Raw genomic sequence first — 11,236 nt, forward strand, 5'->3', positions numbered from 1 at the left:
ACGCACCGTACACCTCCTTTAGTGGTATAGTATCTGAATGGATCAATATCTGATCTGATCAGATCTATACTAGCGTCCCCAGCAGTTTAGGGTTCTCAAAAACGCAGTGTTAGCGGGATCAGCCCAGATACCTGCTAGCACCTGCGTTTTGCCCCTCCGCCCAGCCCAACCCACCCAAGTGCAGTATCGATCGATCACTGTCACTTACAAAACACTAAACGCATAACTGCAGCGTTCGCAGAGTCAGGCCTGATCCCTGCGATAGCTAACAATTTTTTTGGTAGTGTTTTGGTGAACTGGCAAGCACCAGCGGCCTAGTACACCCCGGTCGTAGTCAAACCAGCACTGCAGTAACACTTGGTGACGTGATGAGTCCCATAAGTGCAGTTCAAGCTGGTGAGGTGGCAAGCACAAGTTGTGTCCCGCTGCCACCAAGAAGACAAACACAGGCCCGTTGTGCCCTTCCTGCTGCATTCGCCAATCCTAATTGGGAACCCACCGCTTCTGCAGCACCCATACTTCCCCCATTCACATCCCCAACCAAATGCAGTCGGCTGCATGAGAGGCATTTTCTTTATGTCCTCCCCCTACCCAACAAACCCCCCCAAAAAAGATGTCATGTCTGCAGCAAGCGCGGATATAGGCATGACACCCGGTATTATTGTCCCTCCTGTCCTGACAATGCTGGTCTTTGCATTGGTGAATGTTTTGAACGCTACCATACACTAATTGAGTATTAGCGTAGGGTACAGCATTGCACAGACTAGGCACACTAAACACAGGGTCTCCCAAGATGCCATCGCATTTTGAGAGACCCGAACCTGGAACTGGTTACAGTTACAAAAGTTACAGGTGATATATGCCGAAGCGTGGGGGCAACAGGGGCGGAGGAGTGTTTTGCTCCTACCTTTTGCGGGTGGATGCCCCCCTGCTTCGGCATATATAAATGGTGGATGTATGCCCATCATTAGAAGTGGGTGGATGAAAGGAGGTATTCTAATGGTGGGCATACCCACCGATCAATCTCTTTTTTTCGTTCAGCCCACAGGCTGCATGAAAAAAAAAAAGATTACAATATATGCCCAACAAGGACCAGCAACGTACTGGTATGTTGCTGGACTTTGAGTGGTTATACCAGAATGATGCCTGCAGGTTTAGGTATCATCTTGGTATCATTCTTTTCAGCCAGCAGTCGGCTTTCATGTAAAAGCAATCCTAGCAGCTAATTAGCCTCTAGACTGCTTTTACAAGCAGTGGGAGGGAATGCCCCCCCCCCACCGTCTTCCATGTTTTTCTCTGGCTCTCCTGTCCCAACAGGGAACCTGAGAATGCATCCGGTGATTCAGCCAGCTGACCATAGAGCTGATCAGAGACCAGAGTGGCTCCAAACATCTCTATGGCCTAAGAAACCGCAAGCTACGAGCATTTCATGACTTAGATTTCACTGGATGTAAACAGCGCCATTGGGAAATTGGGAAGGCATTTTATCACACCGATCTTGGTGTGGTCAGATGCTTTGAGGGTAGAGGAGAGATCTAGGGTCTAATAGACTCCAATTTTTTCAAAAAAGAGTACCTGTCACTACCTATTGCTATCATAGGGGATATTTACATTCACTGAGATACCAATAAAAATGATAAAAAAAAAAAAAATGAAAGGAACAGTTTAAAAATAAGATAAAAAAGCAACCCCGAAAACCAAGCACCGCCTTCAGACTTTCTAAGGGCGTACATTTTTGATTTCACTCTTCACTGCCTATCACAGTTTCGGAGGCCATGGAATGCCCAGGTGGCACAACCCCCCCCCCCCCCCAAATGATCCTATTTTGGAAAGTAGACACCCCAAGCTATTTGCTGAGAGGTATAGTGAGTATTTTGCAGACCTCACTTTTTGTCACAAAGTTTTGAAAATTGAAAAAAGAAAAAAAAAATTTTTTTTCTTGTCTTTCTTCATTTTGAAAAACAAATGAGAGCTGCAAAATACTCACCATGCCTCTCAGCAAATAGCTTGGGGTGTCTACTTTTCAAAATGGGGTCATTTGGGGGGGGGGGTTTGTGCCACCTGTGCATTCCATGGCCTCCGAAACTGTGATAGGCAGTGAAGAGTGAAATCAAAAATTTACGCCCTTAGAAAGCCTGAAGGCGGTGATTGGTTTTCAGAGCCCCGTACGCGGCTAGGCTCCCAAAAAGTCCCACACATGTGGTATCCCCATACTCAGGAGAAGCAGCTAAATGTATTTTGGGGTGCAATTCCACATATGCCCATGGCCTGTGTGAGCAATATATCATTTAGTGACAACTTTGTGCAAAAAAAAAAATTTGTCACTTTCCCGCAACTTGTGTCAAAATATAAAATATTCCATGGACTCAACATGCCCCTCAGCAAATAGCTTGGGGTGTCTACTTTCCAAAATTGGGTCATTTGGGGGGGGGGGGGTGCCATCTTGGCATTTTATGGCCTTCAAAACTGTGATAGGTAGTGAGGAGTGATATAAAAAATTTACGCCCTTAGAAATCCTGAAGGCGGTGATTGCTTTTCGGGGCCCCGTATGCGGCTAGGCTCCCACAAAGTCCCACACATGTGGTATCCTCATACTCAGGAGAAGCAGCTGAATGTATTTTGGGGTGCAATTCCACATATGCCCATGGCGTGTGAGCAATATATCATTTATTGACAACTGTTTGTAATTTTTTTTTTTGTCATTATTCAATCACTTGGGACAAAAAAAAAATTAATATTCAATGGGCTCAACATGCCTCTCAGCAATTTCCTTGGGGTGTCTACTTTCCAAAATGGGGTCATTTGGGGGGTTTTGTACTGCCCTGCAATTTTAGCACCTCAAGAAATGAGATAGCCAGTCATAAACTAAAAGCTGTGTAAAACTTTTGTGCCAACCAATAAATATACACTTATTGACATTTTTTTTACCAAAGACATGTGGCTGAATACATTTTGGCCTAAATGTATGACTAAAATTGAGTTTATTGGATTTTTTTTATAACAAAAAGTAGAAAATATCATTTTTTTAAAAAATTTTCTGTCTTTTTCCGTTTATAGCGCAAAAAATAAAAACGGCAGAGGTGATCAAATACCATCAAAAGAAAGCTCTATTTATGGGAAGAAAAGCACGCAAATTTCGTTTGGGTACAGCATTGCATGACCGCGCAATTAGCAGTTAAAGCGACTCAGTGCCAAATTGTAAAAAGTGCTCTGGTCAGGAAGGGGGTAAATCCTTCCGGGGCTGAAGTGGTTAATCCTCACGTGATTGTATGCCCCTCTCAAATCAAGCTTTGTGAAAACAGTTGCTCCCTTGAGGAGGTCAAATAACTCCGTAATCAACGGAATCGGATGGCATTCTTAATTGTGAAACGATTGAGACCCCTATAATCAATACAAGGTCTCAGTTCACCACTCTTCTTCTTCTTCACAAAGAAGAAACCAGCACCAGCAGGAGATGAGGATTTGCGGACGAAACCTCAAGAAAGTGCATCTGCAACATACTCCTCCATGGCCTTATCCTCCAAGACCGTCAAAGGGTAACCCCAGCCACCAAGGGATATGGCAACAGGTTGAAGGTCAATTGTGCAATCATACGACTGGTGTGAAGGCAAACTACCGGCTTGACCTTTGTCAAAGGCATTGCTAAAATCGCGGTACTCCTCCGACAGGGAGGAGAGTGAAGAGGTGCACAGGACCTTGGCTACCTTCTGGAAGCATGTCTTACTGCATTGTGGCGACCAGGTGAGAACCTCAGCACGGAGCCAATCAAAAGAGGGGCTGTGCCTCTGTAACCAAGGATAACCAATAACCAGCGGAAACATAGGTGAGGAAATAACTTGGAATTGGATTATCTCATGGTGAAGAGCCCCTGTGGCCATGGACAACGCAACAGTCTCACGAGTCAGATGGGCAGGCTGTAGAGGTCTCCCATCAAGAGCCTTAAAGGCAAGCGGAGTGTCACACAGCTGCAGCAGAATCGATCGCTTCGATATAAAGGCAGCATCAATGAACAGGCCTGCAGGCCCAGAGTCGATTAGAGCCTGTATCTCGACTCAGCCCAAGAAAGGGTAACCGAAACCAGGGGCTTATCTTTCTGGATAACTGGGGACGAAACAACACCACCTAAGGTCTGTCCATGACAGGACCTCAAGGTTTGGGCATTCCCTGGACAGGTAGGACAAGACTTCAAAAAGTGGCCTGCCTAGCCACAATAAAGGCACAATCTCTCCCTCTTCCTAAAGGTTCTCTCATTTGTAGAAAGACGCGTAAAACCCAAGTGCATGGGTTCACCTTCACTGATCGACTCGGTACCAGGAGGCATGGGAGGTGAGGGAGGCAAGATTGGGGTCTGGAGTCAAGGAGGATGGCAAATGTGATCAACTTCTCCAGCTCAGTGGGTATATCTCAGGCTGCTATCTCATCCTTGATGGTATCTGAGAGACCATGAGAAAAAGCAGCCACGAGGGCCTCATTGTTCCAAGCAACCTCTGCTGCCAGAGTGCGGAATTCAATGGCGTAATCGGCAACAGTTCTCGTATTCGGTTTGATGGACATGAGCCACTTGGCAGCAGAAGTGGAGCATGCGGCAACATCAAATACTCTTTTAAAAGAAGCCACAAACTCAGGGTAACTCAAGACAACAGGTTTTTGCATCTTCCATATTGGGCTTGCCCATTCCAAGGCTCTCTCAGAAAGCAAAGATATCACGAAACCTGCTTCTGTCCGTGGGAAACGACTGGGGCAGCATCACAAAGTATATCTCAACCTGGTTGAAAAACCCTCTGCATTGGACTGGATCACCCCCAAATCGCTGGGGAAGCAGAGCGGACCAGACATTCCTCTTATAGAGGTAATACTCGAGGTGGCTGCCTTCACAGAGACTGGAGCAGCAGCAGGGATCGTACCGGAGCAGCCACAGTGGGAGATTCCAGGTGAGCCGTACGACTCCGGAGCGTATGTAACGCCATGGCAAACTGATCCATGTGGTGATCCTGCTCATTCAATCTAGAAAAAATATTACCAACAAGTGGATTGACTGCATCTTCTGAAGTCATGGCCTTCGCCTACTGTCAGAAACCATGAATCAGACTGAGACAGAAGCACAGTTAAATCACACTTGTTTAATAATAATATATGTTTATATCCCAAATGTCTGACGCGTTTCGTGTAGAACACATTCATCAGGGGCCAGATGATCAGGGATTTCTAGAAAAGGTAATAAAACATATAGTAAATCTAACTGATAGCTAATACTAACAGTGAGAGACGGGTGGGCCACCCTAAAGTACTTACATACGAACAGTGCAATGAGACATGGCAGGTACAGAGCCAAGACCAACAAGTATCTGTCCCGGGAGCTGAGGTGTCGCGGAATGCGTGCTGGCGGGTCGGGTACACCGAGTCCCCCCCCTAGAACGTGGGGAACCACAGGGCTGATGTAAATGAAGGAGGTACTGACAAAAAAGAGGAAGTGCCAGTATGAACTGCCTGGGAGAAAAAATAAAGCAGTGTGTCAAAATGTATGCTAGTAAAATAGACCAATAATGTCTATCTGATAGAAATGGTGAAATACGGGAGTCTGTGCAAGAGAGAAAAAATATATACTTGAGTAATAAAATATAACCACATCCAACCATGGTGGACTGTGGTATTTGAACAAGTAAAAAACAGAACAAACAGCAGAGACATACCCGATTTAACAAAATTGAAAAAAGCTAGCTGGCAACGAGATGGATAAGGTAACCATATGTAGGCTTACATGCATCCCAGGCAGGAAAAGAGGCGCTGTTGATAAGGTATAGTGATAAAACATCTCTGAGTAGAGGCACCCACGCTGTGTCAGGGGAGGCAAGATATACTCGACACATAACACGTGCACGCTGGCCGCGCACACCAGCTTCACACGAGCATGGCAGGAAAAGGGGAGGGGCTCTGACACTGACGGTGAATTCCGTCAGTCAGAAACGCCCATGTTTCCCACCTGATTGGCTAGATGGAGGAACTCATGCATCATGCTGTGACGCCAGTCTTGGCGTCCAACGTGGGGCAGGGAGGGTGACGCCGATGAGCTGTGGGCGCCCGCACAGCCCCCCTAGAGCAACAAAGTGGACTCCCCCCCACAAACCAAAATGGGGCGGAGGGGAGGGGGAGGTAGGGGGGACACACAGAGCGCATTGCAGCTCCCGAGTGTCAGGTACAGAGACAGTCCTGGATGTAACACAACCATGTCTCATCCCTGAATGGGGTGACATACCAAACGGCTGTGCTGCTTGATCTCATGGGCACCTAAAGTGTGTCCAGAGTCAGCAGGACCTGGACATGGTAAATAACAATCCAGGTCATAGAGACCTAACACATGGGTGGCAGGGGAACACTGCCGGAACCTTTCCAAAGACCTCCATCCCTATGCAGAATAAAGAGAGGGGGGAAGGAGGGAATTGGGACTTTAAATGAGGCACATAAAGTGCCTCCATCCCTATATGCAAAAATTAATAAAAAATTTTGGACTTTAAATTAGGTCATGGACAACGTGAAGGTGACTAGAGTAGCAGTACAAGTTTATTAATTAAGTAAAATGCATAAAAACAATTCAAAACAGAACCACATAGAGAAGGACATTGTAATAAATATCATTCAAAAATCACAAACACATGTATATGTGCATATGCGATCGGCATCAAGGGTACATACAGCTTGGCGCCACATAGTGGTCTAGTTGAAAGATTGATGCATATACAAGGATTACATATATGTACAAATAACAATACCACAGCACAATGGAGAAAATCAGTTATCAATCTTTCAACTAGACCACAATGTGGCGCCAAGCTGTATGTACCCTTGATGCCGATCGCATATGCACATATACATGTGTTTGTGATTTTTGAATGATATTTATTACAATGTCCTTCTCTATGTGGTTCTGTTTTGAATTGTTTTTATGCATTTTACTTAATTAATAAACTTGTACTGCTACTCTAGTCACCTTCACATTGTCCATGACCTCATTTAAAGTCCCAAACTTTTTATTAATTTTCGCATTAAGGGATGGAGGCATTTTATGTGCCTCATTTAAAGTTCCAATTCCCTCCTTCCCCCCTCTCTTTATTTTGCCAAGCAAGTCTTTAACAGGAACACATCTCTAGAGATGTGACCAAGGCGAAGGCAGAGATCATTTGGACTGGACGGCTTAAGCAGGCAGGACCGACGAGCAGGATCATCAAGAGGTGAGTCACTGTGGAGAGATAGGAGCTGGCAAGTAGCCAACAGCTGAGCGGCCAGCTCAGAGAAGGAAGGGCTGGGCCCAGCCCTGACAATAACTAAACAGAGGAAATTATACCCTGCCTGAGGATGGACCAAGTTCATCTTTGCCTGTTGACACAGACACTGCTGGCCCTCTCACAGTGCCATGGGAACATCTGCCTGTCCATGTTGGCCTCCTAGACTGTAAGGTACCTGTGATAGGTAGTGTCCGAAGTGGAGCTTGTGTGCTGAGGATTCAGGCAAAAACTTAGTCAGGCAGATCAGGACGGCAACAGAGCAGGCAAAGTGGTACACGATTGAAATCCAGGCAGGCAAAGGTCATACACGAGCTGGCGGTGAAGTACTAAATCAGCAGGCTAGAGAGTAGTCAGGAATTCAGGCAGAAGTTCAAATACGGTATTCAGAGTCAGAAAGCAATCAAAACACCCAGGAAGATAGTCCAAACAAACGGGCACTGAGAGACAGAAAGTGCTGCTATTTATGGGCTGCTTTGATTGTAGATTGTCTACAGCTGGCAGCAAGTGGGGCTAGTGAGTCCAAGGTAATGCCACAAACATCGATATGCAGGGTTTAAGCAGAAAAAGAAAAAATGCCCATAGCGTAATCCCATTAAAAGAAGGGGAGGTGTATATGGCAGACAAAAGTAGTTACACTCACTTTTTAAAATGTGAACATAGGCAACAATCCACAAGCGCCAAGCTTGTTTGCTTCCATCCAATCTTGATTGCACCTATTGTCCAAAACCCTTCACTGCGTGTCTCGGTATGTGGGGTTTAAACATGGGAAAGAGAGGTGCCCATACCGTGATCCCATTTTTAAAAGGTAATCTATTGTAATAGCAACAAAGTAGACAAACTCACGTTTTAGTAAACAAGGAACCTGCAACAAACCACAGCGCTGCGCTCGTATCCTTGCATCAGATGTTGATGATACCAATTGCTTCAATCCCAAAAAACAGTGTGGGAGTCATTTATTTATACAATATACTGCGATAAACGTGCACCAACACACTAAAATATACTGCAGTAAAACTGTACTGCAATATGCTGCAGTAAATGTGCACCAATGCAGTAAAACTGCACTGACGCATTGCAATATACTCCGGTAAACGTGCATTAACACACTGAAATATACTTTGTTAAACATGCGCCAACGCATTGCAATGTACTGCAGTAAACGTGCACCAATGCACTGAAATATACTGCGTTAAACTTGCACTAATGCACTGCAATATACTGAGGTAAACTTGCACCAAGGCACTGAAATATACTGCGTTAAACATGCAGTAACACACTGCAATATACTGCAGTAAACGTGCAAAAACGCACTGCAATATACTGCGTTAAATGTGCACTAACACACTGCAATATACTGTGGTAAATGTGCACCAACGCACTGAAATATACAGCTTTAAACATGCACTAATGCACTGCAATAATCTACAGTAAACGTGCAGTAACGCACTGAAATATACTGCAGGAAACCTGCCCTGACAAAATAAAATGTCACTAAAGTAAAAATGAACAGTCACATTACATTCACACTGCCATATCACTAGATTCACACTAAACTGACACTAAAGTAAAAATGAATGGCCGCACTACACTCACACTGCACTAGATTCACACTAAAATGACACTTTACACTCACAATAGAATCATAATAGCCCACTATAGCACATTACTCGCTAGTCGCACTAAACAGAGCCCTATTCTATCTCTCTCCACACCAATATTACACTGCAAATGGCCACTATGAGAAGGATATTTTTATAGTGTGGGGTGGGACTAAGAGCAATGAACCATGATTGGATAGAGTCATCATGACAGTGTCCAATCATGGCTCTGACAGTGCTATGTGCCCTGATTGGGCAAAGCTTTCATTGCTTCCGCCAATCAGGGCTTCCAATGCACTGTGCAGCGGCACAGTGCATTGTTGTCATTCGGCGGACTGAACAAATGATCAAAAGCCCCGATAATTCAGGTGTTCATCAAATAGGTGAACAGCCAATGTTCGGCCTGAACTCATGCTCAGGCCGAACCGTTCGCCCAACACTAGTCTGAAAAGGAGTATAGATCTTCTTTAATAAAAAAAGTTATGCCCGCTTTTGCATTATTTGCGGTACAGCCTTTGTATAATGTGCTGATTGTTATTTGCTATATTTTTTTTTACAATCAAAAATTATGTTCATAATTCACTATTCGTTTTATTGCATGGAACATCTGAATTTACTGCATGCATGTTATCAATGGTTTTATATTAATACAATTCATAAAGATCATATCACAGGTTATAGCTCCCTAAGGTACCGCTATTTTTTGGCTTGTATTAACTTTTGAGTTTCTATAAAGTATCTATTGAGGAAAGCAGAAAATGTGGCAATTTGAACTGCAAGTAAAAACACTTTTTGAGATTAAATACCAAGCCATGAGTCGTAAAGGGTTTCAAAAGTTAAACAGTCATACTGTGGTGCTTCCTTACTAAATGATATGGGTATACACTGGCATATCGATTGTGAACGGACAATCCAATCTTGTCCTCACAGTATTAATTATCTCTTTAAAAAATAATAATTCCAAATTCTGTGAATCTTAATATAGTAACTGAATATTAAAATATTATTATCCAGTAAGTCATTACTGTAATACAAGAACTTTTCCAAGGACTGACCCTAAAAATTATGGTCATTGGCTTTAATAATTTGGAGAAAAACTGAGCAAATATGTATGAACCATAGCAGTAATACTAGGAACAATTATACTGTATATTACAAGTAATCACAATACTTATGGAAATCTATGGTACATGAATGAGTGTTCTATAGCAGAGAGATTGCTGTGAAATAATAAGAGACCTGTATGTGTGTATACACATGCAATATACAAACTCACCAGGGAAATTAGACTGTTCACTCTGTGATGGAGCCAGTGCAACTCCTGAGAGAGCTAAATGAAGTTGAAAATCAATAAAGTAAGTGTGTGAATAGAAAAAACACTAAGCTCCTTTTGGAGCTCCTGTATTTCAACTAATGCTAACACCCAAAGATCCATTTTTTCTAAGATAAAGTGTTGTATACCTATGGAAGATTTAAGAGCTTAATTGTTGAGAGAACAAATTATTTAGCATGTTCTAGCTGTTTACTATACAGCTTCGTCCACTGAAGAATCCAACATGTATTATGAACCACTTCAGGCCCGGAAGGATTTACTGATTTTCCTGACCAGAGCACTTTTTGCGATACGGCACTGTGTTGCTTCAACTGACAATTGCGTGGTCATGCGACGTTGCACCCAAACAAAACTGATGTCTTTTTTTTCCCCCGATAAATAGAGCTTTTTTTGGTGGTATTTCATCACCTCTGCGTTTTTTTTTTTTTTTGTGCTATAAACAAAAAAATTGCAACAATTTTGAAAAAAAAGCAATATTTTTCACTTTTTGCTATAATAAATATCCCCAAAAAATATATAAAAAAATAATTTCTTTCTCAGTTTAGGCCGACATGTATTCTTCTAAATATTTTTAGTAAAAAAAAAAATCACAATAATCGTATATTGATTGGTTTGCGCAAAAGTTATAGTGTCTACAAAATAGGGGATAATTTATGGCATTTTTATTATTTTTTTTTTATTAGTAATGGCGGCGATCTGCGTTTTGTATTGTGACTGCGACATTATGGCAGGCACATCGAACGCTTTTGACACTATTTTGGGACCATTGTCATTTATACAGCAATCAGTGCTATAAAAATGCACTGATTACTGTGTAAATGACACTGGCAGGGAAGGGGTTAAATAGTAGAGGGCGCTCAAGGGGTTAAGTGTGTCCTAGGGCATGATTCTAACTGTGGGGGGGTTGTCTCACTAGAACATGACAGAGATCACTGCTTCCGATGACAGGGAGCAGTAGATCTCTGTCATGTTGCTAGGCAGAACAGGGAAATGCCTTGTTTACGGCATCATCCCGTTCTGCCGCT

This window comes from Aquarana catesbeiana, linkage group LG09, assembly GCF_042186555.1.
Source record: "Aquarana catesbeiana isolate 2022-GZ linkage group LG09, ASM4218655v1, whole genome shotgun sequence".
Classification (NCBI taxonomy): Eukaryota; Metazoa; Chordata; class Amphibia; order Anura; family Ranidae; genus Aquarana; species Aquarana catesbeiana.